Raw genomic sequence first — 21761 nt, 5'->3', positions numbered from 1 at the left:
ATTCTTTATGCTGCTAATAGAGCTGGTTTTTCTACAAGATATCTGGTCACATTATTCCCTCAAAGGCCTCCTGGCAGCATGCCTAAGCAAAGTCAAGACCCTCACAATCAAGCCCTTACCAGGCCCCTATCCTCACCCACCTCCGGCCTCTGTCCCTCTAGGAACCTCCCTATACGTTCACACCCACCATGCACATCCATTAACACACACCATTTTCCCCTTTGTACTTGCTATTCTCTGTCTGAAATATTCTGTTCATGTATCAACTCACACAGCCTTAGAAATCTCTGGAATCATGTTCTAAAGGCTGAGACTCATCTCCCTGGAGCTTCTTAACCACCTCAACTCTTCACCTTCCTGCTGCCCAGTCCTGCTGCTCCAGCTCAATCTCATCTGGGCCTGCCTTTCTAGTTGTCCTGCCACAGTCTCCCTAACTAGCTGGGGGCCCCTGGCAACAGAGACTTCAGGCCCACCTCCAGGTCCCTCAAGAGGCTGGATGCCAGCAGGGGTCGAGATGAGGCAGGCAATCTACTGAGCACACCACAGACTAGGGAAAATGACTATGGTGCTGGGTGGCTGCATTTTCTACTAGCACCCTCCCTTCTTTGAACGTCTCTGGTCCCAGAGAGGCCTGAGTAGCAGAGGGACAGAGGTTGGCTATTGGGAAGGGAATAGGAAACATGACAGGCATCAACCCAGTAACACCAAAGGCATGCCCTTCTCCATTTAACTTTGAGAGGCTTCATCTGAAGCAGGTTGTCTGGGAGTCAAGCCCATGTTTCATTTGCCTTTGGGACATTTTCTATCCCTTTCCAGTTCATCTAGGCCATTGCTAAAATCAGCAGCCCCCAGGACAAGCCAGGACTGTCAGGAGATGAGAGGAGGCAGTCTCCAGGAGAGAGCCCTGTAGCATTTCCAACCTACCTGTTTGAGCATTACAAGGTGCAGATGAATTGCTTGATCTTTTGCCACACCAATCTGCTCCTTGGTCAGTGACCAAGGAACTATCAGCCCAAATGCCACTCACTCACTGATGTGTCAAATAGGCATGGAATGTTCCAGTGGCTGCATCCCCTAAAGGCTGTAGGACACTGTTGCAAGCCAGCCACCAGGGGTCTGCTTTCTTGGAACAAAATGAACGAATAAGCCAGTGACAGGAAGCTGGGGGGAGGTCCTGGGGAGGGCAATCCACAGAGACAGGAAGGCTGGTGTGGAGGTGGCTGCTCTTTCCCAGGAAAAAGACAGCACATTATTCAGTACCCCAGCTGCCCTCCCGCATAACAGCTAAGGCAAGTGAAATAACAGAGAAGAGTAATGACAGGGTCTGGTCCTGTGGAGTAGAGGGGAAGGTAGCATTACTCCCGCAGAGAGCCTCCATGTGGCCCAGGTGCCACTCAAGCCATAGCAGGCTGAACTCCTGCCCTTCAAGTGCCTACACAGAAGCATTGCTTTGTGTGGATTTCACACACACACACACACACACACACACACACACACACACACACACACACTTGCTCCTCTGGACCTTCGAGCATCCATGCGTTGACTCCAGCCTTCCTCTCCTCTCCTCCCAATACCAGCCTACTCCAGGTTCCTCCTAGTACCATGATATGAGACTGCTTTTTTCTCCCCAGACTGTGGGGTACCAGTCATTTCTGACTCTGCAGCCAAGGGGCTTTGGGGGACACACATCCATGGCACCCTGCTACAAGTACATGTGTACTTGGGGATGGGGCATTTTTTGAAGGACATCAGTGTTTTCTGTACTGCCTCCCACAATGCCTTCCCCACATAGAGGGATAAGGGGGAGAAGCAGGGAGTGAGGCCCGTGGTCTAAGGCCTATTTAGCATCAGCAACACTGTCTGGCTCATCCTCACCTGGGAAGATCAAAATAGCTATCCTTAAACTACTTTGCTGAAAAGCACTGCCTCCTTACTTGTGCCCATGAATTAACTAAAAGCAGGAGAAAAGCTCAGCCTCTTTGTGTCCATTGTGTATGTGAGTCTGCTCTAAGCCATTTTTTCTGCAGTCATTTTGAAAGCACCTTGGGTTCCAAGGACAGGGCTGATCCAAAACATCTTTATGACAAAGGACCAAAACTATCCTTAAGGAGTAGTTAAGCCTGCTCAGGACAGACACCCACTACGCAACAGTGAGTTGTTTATCTTGATCAGTGATAACAGTGAAAACAACTTCTCTGGGACCACCACTCAAAAATGGGGTGGGGGTGGGGGACTGAAGCTGGCTGGATTCCAGTGGCTTACACCTTTAAGTCAACTACTTAGGAGACAAGTGAGAATCACCATTCAAAGCCAACCTGTACAAGAAAGTCCATGAGATTATTATCTCCAATTAACCACCAAAAGGCCAGAAGTAGAACAGTGGCCAAAGTGGTAGAGCACCAGCCATAAGCAGAAAAGCTCAGGGATAATGCCCAGGCCCTGAGTTCAAGCCCCAGTACCTGCACACACACACACACACACACACACACACACACACACACTGAAATAATATCAACCAGGACATAATTGAAATAGGATTTTTTTTATAATTATGTGTACCTCTATCTCCCTATCTCAGGTCTTTGTCTAGTTAAACTTGTAGTTTATATCTGTACCCTGTAGGTTATGTCTGTACCCTGAAGATAGTTGAAGGTGAGTTGAAGGTCATCTCTCTTCTCATGGCTGCCTGTATCCCATGATGAATATTCTTTCTCTGCCTTTTACCATGTCTCTTTATTTGGCAAATCTGGGCACAGAAATGTAGAACTTGTGGGGTTTGGGATGGAATCTGACATTTCTGTTTTAGCTTAGACTGACAGGTGCACAGCCATATCTCAGGAGCAAGAAACCAAGTGTCCTGTTCACAGGCAACTTAACGGCTGAGCAGGGCATCCACAGAGCTCTGACTGACTGCGGTCCTCTTTCCATTTTCTTATGCTGCCTGATCAGGATTCTTTCTCTCCACCAAATTTTAAAAAAAAATGAGGCAAGGGATGTCGGAGCAGAGACAAAGTTTATTTGGAAGTAAGAGAAAGGTTCCAGAGGAAACTGAGGAAAAGCTTCTTAGCTCTTGGTAGGTTGGTACAAGCCCCCAACCCAGACTCCCAACTGAGAGCCATCTTATGTCATATGAGATCTTATCCACCTGCTTCTTGGGCAAGAACAAAGGAGGGGAGGAAATAAAAGGGAGGAAGAAGAGAGGAGATTAGTACAGACTTCTCAGTGTGAGAGAATGAGAAGTGGGACCTGGAAATGAGTAGACCCATTTGGCTTGCAGGGTTCCTCTGTTACAGCTTTTGTGTGCGAATCTCAGCTGTTCTGGTATCCATTTGGGAAGGTGGGGGAAGGGCACCTGGCCCCTGAGCAGGTCTGCTCCCCAGTAGTTGGAGGCTTTTCTTTCATTAGAGCTGTTATCCTGGTCTCTCCCAATCTTGTCTTCAGGAAGAGGAAGGGGCGTTGTCTCCACTGGGCCATGTCCCTCCCAATCTGCCTAATGGTTCCCCTTCTGCCTCTCCCTGGATGGCAGGAAGTGCTCAATAGATACTTGACAAGCTAGGGAGTGCCTACCCAAAGGCATTCCTGCTCCCAAATGCTCATCCATGTGTCTCCCACCCAGTGCAGGGACCAGGGCTGGGCTCTGTGCTGAGTCCCCTGTCTGGCCCTCAGGAAGGAAGCTGCTCTGGTGCCATGGGCAGAGTTATATCTTGGGGGAAGCCCTTTCTCCAACCACCAACAGGTGTTCTTAAATGCAATCTTCCAGAGACCATTCTAGAACTTTTCTTCAACACTGACATTGGAAGCCCAGCTATGGTTACACTCAGGGATGACCTAGGATGAGCTAGTTATCTCAAAGGAGCCATCCCTTTGCCCCCATAGGGACCAGGAGACTTGATTCCCAAAGCACAGTCGGCAGGTTGTGGCGCCAGCCCAGGACAGCATTCAAAGCCCTCCCCACATCCAGCCACACCTGTGAATAACCCCATGCCCCCTTTGGTGAAGTAGACTAGGGCTCAGGACCTCACTGTGGGATGGAGCAGAAGGCCTGCATAGGGGGTCCCAGAGATGGGGTGGGCCTGGCAATGCTCATCTGCCAGTGAATGTGAGGATGCTTTTATCACTCAGCCTGGGGCAAGGAGGTGGGATGCTCCCAGAGCGTAATCAGGCCCGGTCTGTCATTTTTCAAGAAATGGGGTCACAATTATGCTAATAGGAGGCATACAAATTTCTCACCTATCTGAAGGGAGCTTGAGGAGGAATTAATTCTCACCGTAGTGATGTGGATTTGATTGCTGATGGTTTAGAAGAAATCAGTCTCAACTTGGAGCGGGAGCCACCTGCCCCCCCCCATCTTCCTCTCTCTGCCCCAGACAGCCCTCCTCAGAGCAGGCTCAACCCTACCTCCACAGAGCCCACAGAAAAGAGACAGAGGAAAGCTACCCACTGTAAGAAGATATGCCTTATTTTATTATCTTTGAACTAAAGGCCTGGGCTCTGGACCTTGCTTTTTTTGCTCAAGGCTAGTGTTCTATCACTTGAGCTTCAGCTCCACTTATGGTTTTTTGATGGCTAGAGATAAGAGTCTCATGGACTTCCTGCCCATACTGGTTTTGAACCCTGGTCCTGATATCTCACCTTTCTCAGTAGTTAGGATTACAGGTGTGAGTCATTAGCGCCCAGCTGACAGCCAAAAGATAGCATGCAGTGTTTAAGATGCAAGAGGAGGAGAAAAACCCCATTACTCTGCAGGAGGGGTGACCTGGGATACCCTACAAAAATGCAAGGGGTTCACACAGCCAACACCCAGGCAATGCCATCACAAGCCTCATGCAGATCCAGGGAACAGGATGCTCAAGCCAAGGCACAAGGCCTGCTTCACCCCTTTCTTGTCCCCTTTCCCCGAAAGACCCTACAACTATTGCTCTTATTCGGGGGTGGTGGTAAAGATAGAATTTGAGAAAGGCAGGCACTATGGTGTGGTGGATGTGTTTTGTCCCCACGGAAACTCTTCTTAGAATTTAATTGCCGGTGGAATGGAATGGAGAGGTAATGGAGCCTTTGAGAGGTGTCTAGATTAATGTAGTTCCCAGGAGAATGAATTTGTTGTTGCGAGAGTGGGTTATTACAGAGTATCCAGCCATCTTCTTCCTTCCTCTCTCCATATGCACCTGCTTGCCATTCAGCTTTCCACTAGGAGTTGAAGCAGCATACCACCCTCGCTCACCAGGCACAACTACCCAGTTTTGAATTTCTCAACCATGTGCTAGATTGAGAACCATGTGCTAAACAAATCTGGGCTAAGACTCAAGTTGGAAGACAGATCTGGGAGAATGTGTCCAGAGAAAGGAAACTGGAGGTGTGGAGGTCCCCTATGTTATGTGTGTAGATGTGGAATTGAGGAGGAAGGCTGAGATCGGAGCTCTGTGAAATGCCTACTGGAAGAAGACTTGGCAGCTGGCCCCTCAATCCATCCTCTGCCTTCACTGTAGGATGCCCTGAACCAGACAGAATGAAGACCCCTATAAATCCCTCCTAATCCTGCTAAGGACATCACTTCCTGCCCAGGTCCAGCTTGGTCCCTAGTGATGCTGTTGAGCAGAAGAGCTCAGAGCTGTGAGATGCTTTTAGCATCTTGTCCCCCACTGCATGTCCAAGGCACACAATCAAATCCACGAATCAATGGGAAATGGCTTCTAGGAAGCTGGTTAGGCAAGCTCTACAACTACTTGAGAATTCGACAGGGATTGTCATAGCCAAAGGAGCTCCTTTTTCCACACAGATGTGTCAGAGCAGGGCCTGAGCTGTGATGTATCTGGGCCAGACCGCAGCCTCATGTGACAAGCATGGCTGCAGACAGCACTCCACCTGCATGTACTTCTCTATTTGTGATTAAGAGTGAAGCTTCAGACTGAGCCCATCTCTAAGTCTTAGGAATCTGATTTGACAACCTGGCCCTTGGCATTTTATCTCAGGGTTATATACTTAATAAACTCTACTGTGAACTTTTGAATCTTCAGCCAAGCCCCGGGCAGAGCGAGGACCTGGAAAGGGAGTGCACCCTCCACAGGAGGCAGGCTCTGGGGCAGCCGGGGCTAGGGTGTAGCCTGATCTCTGAGAGCACTGTGCTTGGGTCTTGTGCAGCAGCACCCAGAAGGCCTAGGCCCCACTCAACCTCATCAGCTAGATCTTCTGGGCTGGGGACCATTGGCTCCAGTGATAGCTGTCAACCTTGAGAACCCCTTGCTCAAGGCTGTCCAAGCCCTGACGCCCAGAAACACAATCATCAGTGTCCAGACCTGACAGCTCTAGTGCTGAGTGAAAGCTCACTCTTAGAAGGAAGAACAAAATCCAAAGACCCACGTCCTCATCTGCAAACCCTTCTGCTGTCTGACCGGCCCCTCAGTCCTCATTGGCTGGTAACATACTTGAAATCCACACTATGGAACTTTGCTTGAGAAGCCAATGGCTCTGGCATGTCCTTCTGCATGGCAAACAGAGGCTCAACAGCAGGGCAAAGCCTGGTCCAGCTCCCAGGTCACTGGCAGAACACACTCCTGAGTCCCCCTTCTTTCTCTATTCCCATTGGCACCCTAGGCTCCTGTTGGAAGGACTTGTAGATGCATTCTGATGGTGGGTCACATGGCTTCTTTGCTCTCTCAGTCTCTGCCTCTTGAAGGCAATTTGATGCCTTTGTTCTGCTCTTTTCTATGGCTTAATGTCTCAGGGGAGTGCTGAGAGGGCCTCCGTGTGCCCCTCTCGACTAAACTCTTGAAAATGCCCCCCATTTCACAGAGAAGGAACCTGAGTCCTCCCAGGTTAGGCATCAGATCGGTGAGGCTTCCCCACTGGGCCTGGGGAAGGCTGAGGTCTGGCTGAGCAGGGAGGGGAGGTGGGAGGAGGACTGTGGAGAGTGAGGAGGGCTTTCCCTATACTCAAGCCTGTTCAGATGAGTCAAGAGGAGGCCAGGCTGCCAAATCAGCATGTTTACCAGAGTCCCTGCTGACGGCTGGAGGGACGTGGACAACCATGTCCAAACATGGGCTAATTTTGGCTAAGCCTTCTGAGCCCCCCCAGGCCTGTATGTCTCCTTGTTATGATTTCAAGCCAGAGCACATTTAAGTTGTACTTTTATAATACTAAAGAACTCACCACTCACTAGTATCCCCATAGTACAGGCATCCCTGTTGGGGGGAGCCAATCAATCAAGACTGTCTGATTAAGCAACTTAAACTAGCCTTACCCACAAAATATCCAGCAGAAAAAGGCTACTTGTTGATTTTCTGGCTTCAGGTCCAGCTTGATCCAGAAACTCAAACCACAGCCCCTGGGCCTGATTTTGGCTCTCAGACTTTCAATTGAGCTGTCTCTTGGTTGTCCTTGTGCCATCTCAAGAATACCTTCTACCTCCCTCTCTCCCACCCCCAAAGCTCTAAGCTAACAGCACCCCAATCCAAAGTCCAGATTTTTCTCTCCCCTGGACAACCACACACAAGTGCTAGTACTGGACTAACTGCCTGTATATCCATCCCTTAATGAATGGGTTGTGGCTAGGGGGAGCCTGATGCACTGACTTTCCAGGCAGGGATCAGAATCACCCACTGGAACCAGGTATACTCAAAGTGTGGGTGGGGAGGATTCTTGAAGCAAATGAGGCCCTGCTACCAGGGAAGAGATATGAGGATAGAGTGGGTGACGGGTGACAGGTACCCCCTACTGTGACCGGTGCCCCCTACTGTGACCAGCCAAGACCCTGGCTGGGTGTCAGGGGGCAGGCAGCAGTGATCAGGAATCTTCGGGATCCCTGACATGCCAGGGAACTTCCCATCTTGTATGACTAGCACTACTCCCCTGGCACCAGTAAATTGCACACCCTCAGCAGAGAAGGCCCCAGAAGTTTTAGATTTGGGGTCTTTGTTGGAGAAGAAAATGCACAAAGAAGAGAGCCATGGGAGAGAGAAAGCCACTCTCAGTGGTCAAAATTCCAGCAAGGAGCTGGAGTTGTTGGAACCTGGATGTCACCGGAATGACAAGTGGGTGAAGGCAAAAGGCACTTTGTGGTAAGCAAGTCTGTGGACCGGGAGGCGACCGGCCATCACAAAGGGCCAGGGAGACTTTGAGGACAGCAGGTGGGTGAGACTGGCTCATGGGTGTGGCTCTTTCAGAGTGATCAAAACAGCAAACCTGTCTGAGCCCTGGCAAGCTCTCGGCAGGGAACTAAATGTCTCCGATCTCACACCTGGACTTTTAATCAACTCCCCTCCTGACTCATTAATAGCAGAGCACAGGATGGGGGAAGACTGACAACTAGGAAGAGCTGAGTTCACACTGAGGCAGCCCAGACAGTGCCCTCTAGAGAGAGCCAGTCTGGCTCCCTCCACCCGGCCTGTCCTCACACTCCCATCCCGAAACCCAGGAGCCTCAACCTCCAGAGCTCCCAGGCCCATCCCAATGTTATCTGCTGGAACCACTGCACAGTTCAGAACCACTGAGGGCCATGGTTAAAAATCCAGATGCCTGGGCTACTGATGTGAGTGAGTGGGTCCCACACATCTGGACCTCCAATGGGTTCCCTAGAGGTCTGAGGAAGAACCACACCAGAGAATAATTGTCTTAGCTAAAGCTGGAGGGAAATCCTCTCCTATAAAACCGAGGGCAGCCAATGGATCAGGACCAGCACACAGCTCTAACCTGCTGCTTGTTTGTTTTTAAATAAAGCTTTATTAAAACATGACTACACTTGATTCATTGGCATGCTGGCCATGGCAGCTTTCCCAGTGCCATGGTAGAAACAATACATATATTTACTATCTGGCATTTTATCCCCTCTCTGAGGCCCAGAAATATGTCTCTTGGGGAAGGGGTCTTTGAAGCCAAGTGGCTTTGTTTCTTCTTCTCTTTATCAGTGGTCTTTACCACCTACCCACCACCTTTACTTCAAAGGTAGGGATGTTACCTATCCAGAAATGGCCTCTTTCTTTGGAGATCAATACAACTGTCAATCAAATCCCTTTGCCCTGACCTAAACTGAGCCAATCCCTGCCCCATCCCTGGAATCTGGACCTGGAGTTGAAAGAGAGCTTAGGCGGGGGTGGGGGGTGGGGGTTGAGGCAAGTTAGACCATTTTCCACACATGTCTGAAGAGAGCTGTTCTTAGGGAGCTGCCCCCTGCCCAGGAGAACCAGCTTGCTTTGTAATTCTGTGGGTCACCCACAAACTCACCACATAATCCTTTTGTGATAGAGTTTAAACCAGCTGCTTATACTCACAAAAGCCCAATTGATATCAGATGTGAAGATTAGGTGAGCTCATGAGATCTACCCATTTCACGGATGGACATCTGTACTAGAAAGGACAAGTGACCATCGAGACAAGCATCAGAACCTCCATCCTATTCTCACACCTTCTCTAATGCCAATGTCACTCATTGCTCACAATCGCTCACAGTCAATAGCTTTAGACAGCATCAATTCCAAACCCAGGAATCATTTTTGAAAGTAATAAATACGTAACAAGGACCCTCCTCATGTCATGAGCAGCAATGACAACTCCATAAAAAGAATTCTCCCCAAAGAGAGCTGTGTGTGTGTGTGTGTGTCATGTCATATCAGGAATTAAAGAGCGTCAAAAGATCAAGTGGGGAGAACATTAAATATGAATGGGATGAAAGACACATATCTGTTCCCGGAATAATGACTTTAATGAGTTTCCTCACTCAAGTCCTCGCATCATAAAGCACTGGTACAGGAAAGGGGCTGAGGAGGAAAATAAGTGTGTGTGTGTGTGTGTGTGTGCGCGCGCGCCTGTGTACCTGTGTGCCTGTGTGCCAGATTAGCAGGTGGGCATGGAAGGAAGACAAGAGCAGAAAGAACTGCCCTTGTGAGCCCCAGCCCTATTACAAACCACTGCTCCTGAGATGGCATCTAAGCTCTCCCGGAGCTCTGTTGGGAGCCCCTCACCTGCAGCAGACCACTGAGCAGCTCCAGCCCATCCACAGAAGCAGTAGATCCTCAGCTGCTAGAGCATCTTTACTGACCCTATTTACCTGGAATAACCAGATGAGGAGGCCCTGGTACCAATTCTTATAAGTTGTGGCCACCAAAAACTATACACATGCTGTGGGTAGAATGTTTACATACGCTCAAACTCTTAAAATCCCAACCCTTCATGGTACCTTACCGCCGTAACCTCAGCTACTCAGGAAGCAGAGATTGGGAGAATCAAAGCTCAAGGGAAGTACAAGTAGAAAGTTGTCAAGATCCCATCTCCTCTTAACAAACAAGTACATCTATGATCCTAGCTATTTGGGAGGCATACGAAAAACTCCATTTCAGGTCAGTCTCAGGCAAAAACATGAGATTTATTCAAAAAATAACTAAGGGCTGAGAATGTGGCTTAGTGGTAGAATGCTTGCCTAGCATGCATGAAGCCCTGGGTTCAATTCCTCAGCACCACATATGTAGAAAACAGCCAGAAGTGGCGCTGTGGCTCAAGTGGTAGAGTGCTAGCCTTGAGCATAAAGAAGCCAGGGACAGTGCTCAGGCCCTGAGTTCAAGTTCCAGAACTGGCAAAAAGAAAAGAAAGAAAATAGACTACACTCCAAACACTGCAGAACCTCATAGAAATTGGTGGGTAAAGAGAATGTGGTTAGAAGGAAGTTGAGAGGTGAGGGCTGTTGAGGCATTCCTAGAGAAAACAAGAAGGGCAGAAGGGGAGACTGTGGTTTGCTGTTCTAGATGCTAAGAAGAAAGGGCAGAGTAAGGATGAGGATTCAGAAGATGGCAGTCCTGAGCCTTAGTTCTGTCTCGTGTTGTCCCTGGAGCTGCCTCCCACCCCATATCTTTCCCTGAAGCAACAACAAGGAGGCATTCAGCAAGGAAGGCCTTTGACTCACTCACTGGAAAAAGTCATGGGTGATCACAAACAGCTCTGCAGCCAGGCTTACCCTGTAAAAGAGGGGGTTGGTGCCCACAGGAGCCAAGCTCGGTAGGGCTGAGGCATCAGGTGAGCCTCAGAATGGGACCAAGCTTCCAGCTATGATTTGTGTCCTGGTGTAATTATTGGCTCTAAGGGAGACACTCTCCATCTTGTCCAGTTTCTGTGCCCAGATCTGGACTTAGAGTCAAACACAGAGTAGGTGCTCAGGGAATCTTGAAACAGTGAACAAGCAAAGAAGACAGGGCTAAGCCAGTGCCCCCAGAACTTGGAGCTGATGACACACTGCTGTAGGTCCATCTTGTGTGCTGTGGTTGTTCACCTCGCATCCTAGTCCTCTGCCCCCTGGGTGTGAGAGTCCTCCCTCCCAGATGTCATCCACAAATGACTTCAGACCCCAGCTGAGACCACTGATATCCACAAATCTCCTTGGCTCGTGCCCTTAGTGACAAGAACAAAGACAAAATGATCTGTCCATCTAATAAAGAGGAGGACATCTGAGCACAGAAGCCAGATGTGAACTTAAGCCCACACTGGAACTCTGAGATGAGTCAGGAGAACCGAGTCAAGTCTGTCTCTCAGGTGGGGAGATTAGGGGTGACTTGTATCCACTTTCACACCCAGAATCAGGCAGGCAGCAAGAATGGAAAAGATGACAGTGATCAGGGGACCAAGGAGGTGACCTCAGACCAGACAGCAGCATGGGACACAAATAGCCCCAGGCTTGGGTCTAAGAACAGGTTAGAGAGCAGAAATCCTCACATGGTGTCTCAACAAGGAGGCCTTTGACGGGTGGCTTTACAACAGTGACCCTCTCGTGTCTCAGCTTTGAAGCCTGCCCTGTGAAACGTGATCCTGCACCCAAGGAGGGCTGCGGATCAAGGTGGTCTTGGTAGATGCTTTTGGAAGGATTAGCCAGTGACATTAGAGTTACACGATGGCCCTATTATTACTTGTGAGCACGCATGTGTGCATGTGCGTGCGTGCGCACGCGCACACACAGACACACACCCATCCTGTCTGGGCTTCCAAATCCTGATTTGTTTATTTCTGGGGAAAAAAATCCTGTCCAGACACTGATTTAAACTACAAGAGATAGGACTGACTCAGCCATTTCCGTGTCTTCAGCATAAAAGGGTCTAAAAGAATAATTTAAGCTTCTCTGGAGTGAGATCATTTAATGAATCTTCCCAAAGTTAAGAGGTTTTATATGCCTTTAAAAAAAAACCCTTTCCCTAAGCACAGGATTGTGATATTACCTGAGAGAGCTGAGATGAAGTGATACCCACATCCACAGCACACAGGGAGGAAGGAAGTGGTTTCCTTGGCAACAGCATCCGTGTTCCGGCTTCCCTTGGCTAAATTGGAATACATTGAAATATCTGCTTTGGGCACCTCTCTGGCGAAGGGAAATGAGTACTTTTCTGTTCAAGCAGTCTCAGAAGTGTGGGCCTGTAGTTGGGGAACCATGTTCCCTAAGATCTCCGTATCTGAATGGTGAAAGGCAGTTAGCAAACTGAAAAAAAAAAAAAAAAAGTCCTCAGTCTGCCTTTAACCTGTCCTGTCCTGCCCAGCCATCCTGTCCTGTGCCAAGAGGAACATGAAAGCCACAAACACATGACGCTCGACTGGTCCAAGAGATTGTCCTAAGGTTCCATCTTTCATGGGATGTATCCATTCATGATAGCATGACCAAGTATGATTGACATCCACAGATCAGCCTCCATGATCCACTCACGAGGTGCCACTCATGAGGAGTGGCTCTAAGAAAAAACAGAACTGCCTAGAGAAAATCCAGAAATCTGACTGGTGCAATATCTTGGCATCAGGGAAGCCGCTACAGACCAAAACCCTTGGCTAGCATGTGAAAGAGCTGATGTGTTCGTGGGATGGGACTTGGAGTTAAAAAGACTCGAGGTTTGTTCTGACTTCAGTATCCATTCTACCATCCCTGTAACCTGTGTTTCCTCCTCCCCATAAGGGCCTGGTGCACAGGCCAAATGGGGTGACCTATACCACAATGCTGGCACCACAGACCTTTAGTTATCCTGTCTTCCTGTCATCAGGAAACAAACAGCACCCTGTTTCTTTCTGATAATTGAAATTTACAGAAAAAAAGAAGAATACTGTCTCCGGGGAGCAAGTACAACCTCGTCCAAGGATCCCACCACTTTGCTGTACCCAGACAGTTTTTGCAAAACTCACATGTTCAGGCTGCAAAGAGTTCAGATGAGGAGAACAGAAGAACTAACTCAAGTATGACTGGAGAGCCAGCCACCAGCCCCTGAGAGAGACAAAGAGAAACTGGTACTGCAGGGACCAACATTGCTATGTGACCCTTCTACTTTCCTTTATGAATGGAAACTGCATGAGGCCACACAAGAAGCCAACAGATGCTGACACCATGCTCTTAGACTTAACAGCTTCAAGAGCCATGAGCCAATGATTGAGAAATCACCTAACCTCAGGTATTCTACAGACTAAGACATGCGTGACCAGGATAGAAGACATCCATGCGAACTTGGACATCCCACAATCCTCTCAAGCCTTAGTCTAGCTTTTAACCCATCTTGCACAGGTACCAACCATACAATACTGACAACCACAGGTAGATTTTTAAATGTATATGGCGGATCAGCTATATGGTATATACATACATAGCAACCTTGAAAATATTTTTTAATCTACTCCACTCTAGCAACCATTGAAAATTAATCAAATAGAAGGTAGAGGTATGACTCAGGTCATAAACTGAAAAGGCCAGGGAAGAGTACAAGGCCCTAAGTTTGAGCCCCAGCACTGGAACTATATATATGCCAGCCACTGGTGGCTCATGCTACTCAGGAGGTTGAGATCTGAGGATCCTAGTTCAAAGCCAGCCTGGGAAGAAGAGTCTGTGAGATTCTTATCTCCAATTAACCACCAAAAACCTGGAAGTAGAAGTGTAGCTGAAGTGTTAGAGTGCTAGCCTTGAGCACAAAAACTCAGGAACAGTGTCTAAGCCCTGAGTTCAAGGCCTAGCACTGGCACACACAAAAATTAATCCAGTATGATCTAATTATATGTAATACATATAATAAATATCAATGTGAACATATGAATGTAGGCTTATGGATGTGTGTCCCCTGAGGAATCCTGGGATCTGTGATGTTCCCCCAAGCAATAATCATACCTACAATCCAGATTTGGCTTCTAAATAGCAGTCCCCAATCAAAGAACCAGGGTTCATTAGGAAATACCTGGTCTGTGAGTGAAGGGGGAAAACCCTGGCTTTCTAAACTGAAGGAAAGGCTCAATGAGTCCTGAGGGGGAAGAAAACAAAGTGTACAGAAGTCTACTGGAAAAGGCACCAGCTGGACAAAACTAGGAAAGCTGAAATACAAGAATAAATAATGGTATTAATGGATTATAACCCAGTGCATCAAATAAAAATCCATGGTTTTGCAGCAATAAAAATATACAAATGAGCCAGGAGTTGGTGGCTCATGCCTGCAATCCTAGCTACTCATGAGGTTGAGATCTAGGAGGACAGTAGGTAAAACCTGCCCAGGCAGACAGATCCATGGGATTCTTAAGTCTCATTAAACCACCCAAAAGCCACAGGTAGATGTGTGGCTTAAACAACAGAGCACCGGCTTTGGGAAAGAACGCTAAGTACGGAGTACAATGTACTAAGTTCAAGCCTCAGTACTGGCATGGAAAAATTAAAATATACAAATGAGTAAATTTAAAAATTGAAAAGATACAAGACTCTTTAAAGTCTTGAAGTTCTTTGTAAAATACTTACTAATTATAATGGGGAAAGATGGTGCTCTTACTGTAGACAAACCTGGCAATAACTGCATTAGTCAAGAAATCAAAGCTTTGCCCTCAGATTAGAGGTGCGGGATCAAGTATTAGAATACCTGCTTAGCAAGTATGAGTCCCTGAGTTCAAATCCCATTACTGCCAAGAAAAATCTTTGTCCTCCAACAGTGAGAAAAATCAAAGTCTCATGCAAACATTGATGGAATGCAAAGTGAATTTGGTATAGCTTCTGGTGATCATGAGAAATATTGACAAGTTGAAGCAGGTCATGAAGACTTCAGCAAAACACACTAGCTGATGTGCAACAGAAGAACTGGCCTGTGACCTTCGAAAGTGTTAAAATCATAAAAGTCAAAGAAACCATCCCCAATGAAGGAGATAGGAGATGTGATAGGTGTGTGCCGCGAGGGATTCTGGGCTGCATGTTTCTGCTGTGGAGGGCATGGCTGGGATGCTTGGTAGAGGCTGGATGGTGTCTAAGGAAGAAAAGCTGGTACCCATGTGCAAGGTCAGCCCCTTGAGTGTGACAATGACATAGTGGAGAGGTCTTTAGTGTAGAAATCATGCTCTGGCATCCAGGGACTGTAAGGTCCTCTAGCAACTTACTCCCAAGTAGGTGGTGCAGAAGAGTCCTTCCCACCTATAATACCAGCACTCTAGAGCTGTGGCTCAAGACTAGTAGAGCACTAGTCAAGCAAAAGAAGTTCAGAGACAGTGCCCCAGGCCCTGAGTTCAAGCCCCATGACAAGCACAAAAAACAAAATAATAATAATCACTCATCTTGGCAAGCGTGAGAAGAGAGATGCTTTTATTTATCAAAGGTGTGAGTATAAATTCTCATATTCATTCCAGATGAGAGTTAAATAATTCCTATCAAAAGCTTTAAAATTTTGTGAACCCATCACCCGGCAAGTCTCCTTCTAAGACTGTCTCCTCAGGAAATGGTCATGAATATCCACAAATGTTTATTACAGAGTTGCTTGTAGAGAGAAACAATTTCCCAACAATAAAGCAGCAGCTAGATTAACCCCAATCCATCCAAAGAATAGATTACTATGGCAACTATTAAAAATCATTTAATTGAATGGTATTTAATGACAGCTGTGTATGTCAACGTAGTGAGGTTAGCATTAATATGCAAATCCTGGCAGCCCCAACTTCCCACCTGCTTAACAGAAAGGAAACTACTTTTTTCCCAAAGTCTTCCCCAGCCATGGCTTCTAGATGCTGCAGGAAGAGGACAGGTGTCGCCTGTCCTCAGTGCAAGTCCATCCATGTCTTTGAAGGACCATGAACCACTCAGACAAACAGGTTTGAGGAGCCCCCTGACACTCACCTGGGGACTGCTTCCTGAGCTGCATTTCACATGGTCGTCCAGGTCTAGCACTGAACCTGCTTTGACCCCATGGTGGGCATCTTTTTGTTTGCTTGTTTGTTTGTGAGGTCCAGGGGCTTAGACACAGGAGCTGGCCATTGTCTTTGAGCTTTTGTGCTCTAGGCTAGCACTCTGCTACTAGAGCCACAGCCCCACTTCCAGCTTTATTAGTTCATTGGAAATAAAAATCTCATGAACAGATAATAAAAATTTGAAAAAAAAATCTCATGAACTTTCCTGCCTGAGCTGGTGTCAAATTGTGATCCTCAGATCTCAGTCTCTTGAGTAGCTAGGATTACAGGCATGAGCCACCAGCACCTGGTGAGAGGATTGGACTTTTTTTTCCAATATTTTAAAGTATTATTCACTTTATTGTTATTATAAAGGTGATGCTCAGAAGGATTACAATTACATGAGTCAGGTTATGAGTACATTTCCTTTCATACAGAGTTTTTGTTTTTACCTTTCTATGTGCGCTGTATTTTCCTCTCAACATAATGATCAGTTAATTGTGTGTTGATGGTGTGTGTGTGTGTGTGTGTGTATGTGTGAGTGTGTGTGTATGTACAGGAACACATCTGTGGACTCTTGCCCCATCCTTGCGCAGGCCCTGTGTAGACAGTAAAGCACAGGGTTGTGTTGGATCTGTGCCTGGATCTGCCCGGAGACTAGTCCAGATTTACACAAGAGTGCACTCAACAAACACAGGGTGTTCAATCAGCTGTCATCCATGTTGATTCAACACCTACTTGCCATGGGCCAACAGCTAGGCAGGTGCTTAAAATACACACAGTCCTGCCCTCAGGAACTTCTCAAGTCAATGGGGAAGGTAGAGCTAAAGTCAACTGTGAAAGCAACCAGAGCAAAAGCATCCTATAGAGAATGAGTCCGTCTGAGCAAAAGCACGGAGGTAAAAGGTTATATGGTGTCCAGTGTGGTGAATTGGCTGGAGCAGCTGCAACCTTAGCCACACAAAGAGGTTTCATGTAATGGGAGAAATTGGCTGAGGCCCATAAGTTACACCAAAAACAGGAGACATGTGGTAGAAAGCGCCAGAAGGTTTCGATCAGATGGGGTCTGTAACAAAGCAGAATTTTTGTGGGGTGGTACAGAAAAATGATCTAAAATTTAAACATATAAGACAACAAAGTGGTAAAATGGAATCGAAGAATTGGGAGACATAGATAAATAATTTTATTTAAAAAACAGAGGAAAGGAATTTTAGAAGATGAAGTTAGATCAATCTAGAACATCTAATGCATGGATTACAAATATTCTCAGGGACATCAAACCAGAAATAAAAATACAGAGAATTCATTCAAGATGTTGCTTAAGAAAATTTCCCCAAAGTGCAAGGTAAGACTTTCTAGACTTAAAAGTTCCATCAGGTGTTCAACTAGTCAAGACAGATCTTCACCACCACAAAGAAGGCTCTGCTTTCAGATCTCTGGCAGCAGTGAGAAGAGCTATGAGCTTGCTTTTTTTTTTCATTTTCTTTTTTTCTTTTTTTTTTTTTAAGGCTGGTCTTGGGACTTGAACTCAGGACCTGAGCACTAGCCCTACGCTCTTGTGCTCAAGGCTAGCTTTAAACCACTTGAGCCACATCTCCACATCTGGCTTTTTGGTGGTTAATGGAGATAAGAGTCTTACCAATTTTGCTTCCTGGTCTGGCTTTGAAGCATGATCCTCAGATATCAGTCTCCTGAGTAGCTAGGATGAACTCTTCAGTTAAGGAAATAAAGAAGTGAGGGAGGGAGGAAAAAGATAAAGAACCAGGAAGCCAAATGGCACTGATGTCTTTGTATCACTGGGAAACAAAAGACAATGGTGTTTATAGAACACTAAAAATAAACTCATAAAGTTCAACTGAAAAAAAGTTAATGGTGAAAGTCTTTACCTTTTATAAAGAAAAAGAAGCACCCAACCCTGAATTCTATATCCAAGCAAATAACTGAATGTGATTTTCAGAAAGTTTTCCTACATATCTTTTCTAAACCGCTATGGGAGGCTATGCTCTGGCCAAACAAAGCTGTAAAATAAAGTAGGAAGCGGAAAACATAGAAATCGGACCCAGGAGAGAAGGGTAGCAAGGAGAACCCTAGAACGCTCGTGTCTGGACACCCAGTGTGGCCATTTCTAAGGGCAGGGGGTAGGCAGGCTCTAGAGAAACGCTTCAGGATGAAACTGCTGCCACAGGGAGACCTGTAGCAATGGACAGCCTCTGGAGTTGAACTGGTAGTAAAAAGCAAAGATGGACTAGGAAGCACAAAGAAAAATGTAGTTTTGGGCACTGCTGAAACCCAAAAGTTATACGGGAAAAGAAAAATAAAGTATATCACATAAAACTACTCACCTCTTGAAACTACAAGCACGTATGCTTTGACCAAATCTGAAATGGAAGTGCTGTTTATTACCTGCATATATTAGGCTCCTCCTGTCTTTGGCCTTTCTACCATTCCAAGGTGCCCAAGACCCAGCTGAGCCCAGCTATCCCTCTCCATCCCCAAGCAAGCGACTTCCCTTCCAAGAGCTGCAGCTACGAGCCCCAGGTGGGGTGTGGAAAGAAAATAAATTTGAAAAGAGACTTTAAGACTAAAAGAGAGAATCCAGTAATTAGTGCTTCAGACAGATAATAAATTCTGAATCTCAGCAATTGGTCTTGGGAATGGATTGTGAATAATGGACAGCCCAGCCTGGAGAGGCTGTGGGATCACTTTTTGTCTTGTGCATTTTAAATTATTCAGTCCCTTTGAAAACCAGAAATATTGCCTGGGTAGCATCAGACAGCTCACTCTACACAATGCCAATTTAGGATCTGAAGGGTGGGTATAGCTCACGCCACTGGGCTCCCATGCATTGATGCGGGAGAAATTTGTAGGAAGCCGATCACGCGATCCGCTGCCTGAGTGCCTCCTCCACCCTGCAGCACCCCTGAGAGTCTGCCAGAGAGTCCTGTGCAGGGCACTAGGCCCTGTGAGGAAAAGCTCAAGGAAGCCAGGACACCTAAGACTGCCACTCAGGGCCAGTAGAACTGGGATCTGAGTTCAAGTGTTCCTAACTCCACAGGCCACCTCACTAGGCAACTTTTGGGGATCCCCTCTGGATAGTCAAGACTGGGAAGATGGGATTTAAAGAGGGAGAAAATGGGCCGGGGAGGGGTGTGTGGCTCACTCCAGTAATCTAGCTATTCAGGAGGCTGAGATGTGAGGATCACTGTACGAAGCCAGCCGGGGTGTGAGGCTCCAATTTCCTAACAACCACTGAAAAGCCAGAAGTAGAGCTGTGGCTCAAGTAGTAGAGTGCTAGTCTACAGAAGAAAAAAAAAAAAAGCTCAGGGACAGCATCCAGACCGTGAGTTGGAGCAAGAAACGAAGAAGAGGGAGAAGCTAAGTGTGGCCCTCCCCAGGTACTTTTAGGGAAAGGTGGAAGGACCCAGCCCGATAAAGACACAGTTCCAGTGTGCCATGGAGGTGAAGGATCTGGAATGCCATGCTGATATGCCAGGGACTTCCTGTCGCCTCCGTGCTGGGACCAGGTTGGGAAAGAGGAGGGCACACAGGAGACAATCTTCACCTCCTGACAGTCCTGGCCATCCTGAGCAATGCTAAAATCTGATCCAAACCCAGGGGCGAATCTTAGCAAGTCTGAGGTAGGGCTCTGCAGTCTCTGCATAATGTGGCCTCTGGTGCTGACGGGGGCTCTTTGCAAGAAGGCAAGGCCCTTGGCAAGGGGCAGGCTTCCAGCCCAAGCCAGAGGTACCTTGTCAGAAATGCAGCTTGAAGCCAGGCAACTATGATTTACGCCTGTAATCCTACCTACTCAGGAGATTGGGATCTAAGGAACAAGGTTCAAAGCCAGCCCAGTCAGGAAAATCCATGAGACTCTCATCTCCAATCAGCCACCACTCCCCTGCTCCCAAGAAAGCTGCAAGTGAAGGTATGTCTCATGTGGTAGAGCATCAGCCTTGAGAGGGGCGGGGGGAAGCAAAGCAAATGAGCAATGCCCAGGCCATGAGTCCAAGCTCCAGTACCAGCATGGAAAACAAAGAAAAAAAAGAAATATAGCTTGAAGATTCTTGAGCTGGTAGGTGAGGCAAGAAGCTTGCTCTAGCTTCCCGCTCCCTTGGCATCATCATGACTTTCAGCCATCAGTCAGTGGCCCTGGTAACAGCCTCCGTTTCACTGCCTGGCTGGAAGGACTACAAGGAAACTTGGGATCAAAAGCATTCAGTCATCTTACCCAAAGTTGCCCAGCCTGGGAGCACAGGAGGGCCAGTCACTATGCAGCCTTCCTCCTAAACCCCCGATCACCCCTTCTTTCATAGTGATCCCACTGAGGTTGGCTACTGTTGGTGTTCTAGCTGAAGGAGGAAGGAGATAGGAGTCTTTGGGCCTAGCAGTTTATTCCCAAGCTCTCTCAGCAGACATTGGTCCAGGCATGACCTGGAAGAATGGTGCAAGATTCAGTTTAGAAGATGTGGTTCACCAGCTCTCTAGTCATGTACAGGGGCTCAGTTTTACACCTACAAAATGGGGGGGGGGGAATGTCCTTTAATAAAGTAACCTTCTGGAGATTCTAATGAATAGTACATATCATGAGAGCCCTCTCTGAGCTAAAGTACTTGACAAAGTTGAACTAAAGAAGAGACAACTGCCATGCATCCTGTCACATGGGGACCTTGTGGTAAAGATCCACGTACAAAATACACCAGAAAAATCCACCCTGGAGGACCCACTGCGGGGAGGAGAAGCAGCCGCTGGATGATAAAATTCACCTTGAGGCCACTCTCCTCCACCTTAGCCCCCACTGCTTGCTGGCCACGGCTCCTTGGGCACTTCTGGTTCCCAGAAGCTCTGAGAGGAGCAGCGGCCACTGGCCGAAGGTCACGAGTGCTGGGAGGAAGGAAGCCTGCCCAGCAAGCTGCCGGGAGAGACACCCACAGAGGCTGGGGGCACACAGCCAGGACTCTTCAGGGAGACCCAAGGGGACCCAGACAGAGAACTGACATGTCCACTCTGCAGATCCTCAGTTCACATGATGCCATTTAATTAATGTTGAGCTGGTGATGGGGGTCCAATTAGTTGCACTAATAATAGTAGTACCATTAGGAGTGCATTCAGTGAAGGAGGTTTATGAGTCTCACTTGACAGATGAAAAACAAAGGCTCAGAAAGTGTCTGGCACACTCACGGCAGAAGAGTCAGCTCTGGCTTCCCCCAAAGCCAGGCACTCGATGCCATGATGGTGTCATGCCTGCCTGACCCTCCACTGTCCTCTCAGGGGCATTGCTCACCTGGTTCTGCCCCACTCAGGGCTCCATTTACTCTGCGTGTGCCATCTACCTTACACAGGGTCCTCAGACCACAGAGTCTGGAAATGACAGAAGTTTCCGGTGGAAACAGAAGTACAAAAGATTTCCAAACAAGAGACACACCATCCAGGGCTGATGTGGTCAAGAAAGTCAGAGGTAGAAAGATGGAGGTAAAGATGGAAGACAGTGGAGGGAGTAGATAACAGTGGAATTCTGATGTGTGGGAGAGACAGCAGATGGTGATTAAACTTGCCTAAATTAAACTTGCTGCTAAGTGCTGGTGTCATCCTAGCTGCTCAGGAGGCTGAGATCTGAGGATCACAATTCACAGCCAGCC

The sequence above is a fragment of the Perognathus longimembris genome, chromosome 2 (genome assembly GCF_023159225.1).
Source record: "Perognathus longimembris pacificus isolate PPM17 chromosome 2, ASM2315922v1, whole genome shotgun sequence".
Taxonomy (NCBI): domain Eukaryota; kingdom Metazoa; phylum Chordata; class Mammalia; order Rodentia; family Heteromyidae; genus Perognathus; species Perognathus longimembris.
The sequence above is the reverse complement of the archived record's forward strand: the minus strand, read 5'-3'. Positions refer to the sequence as shown.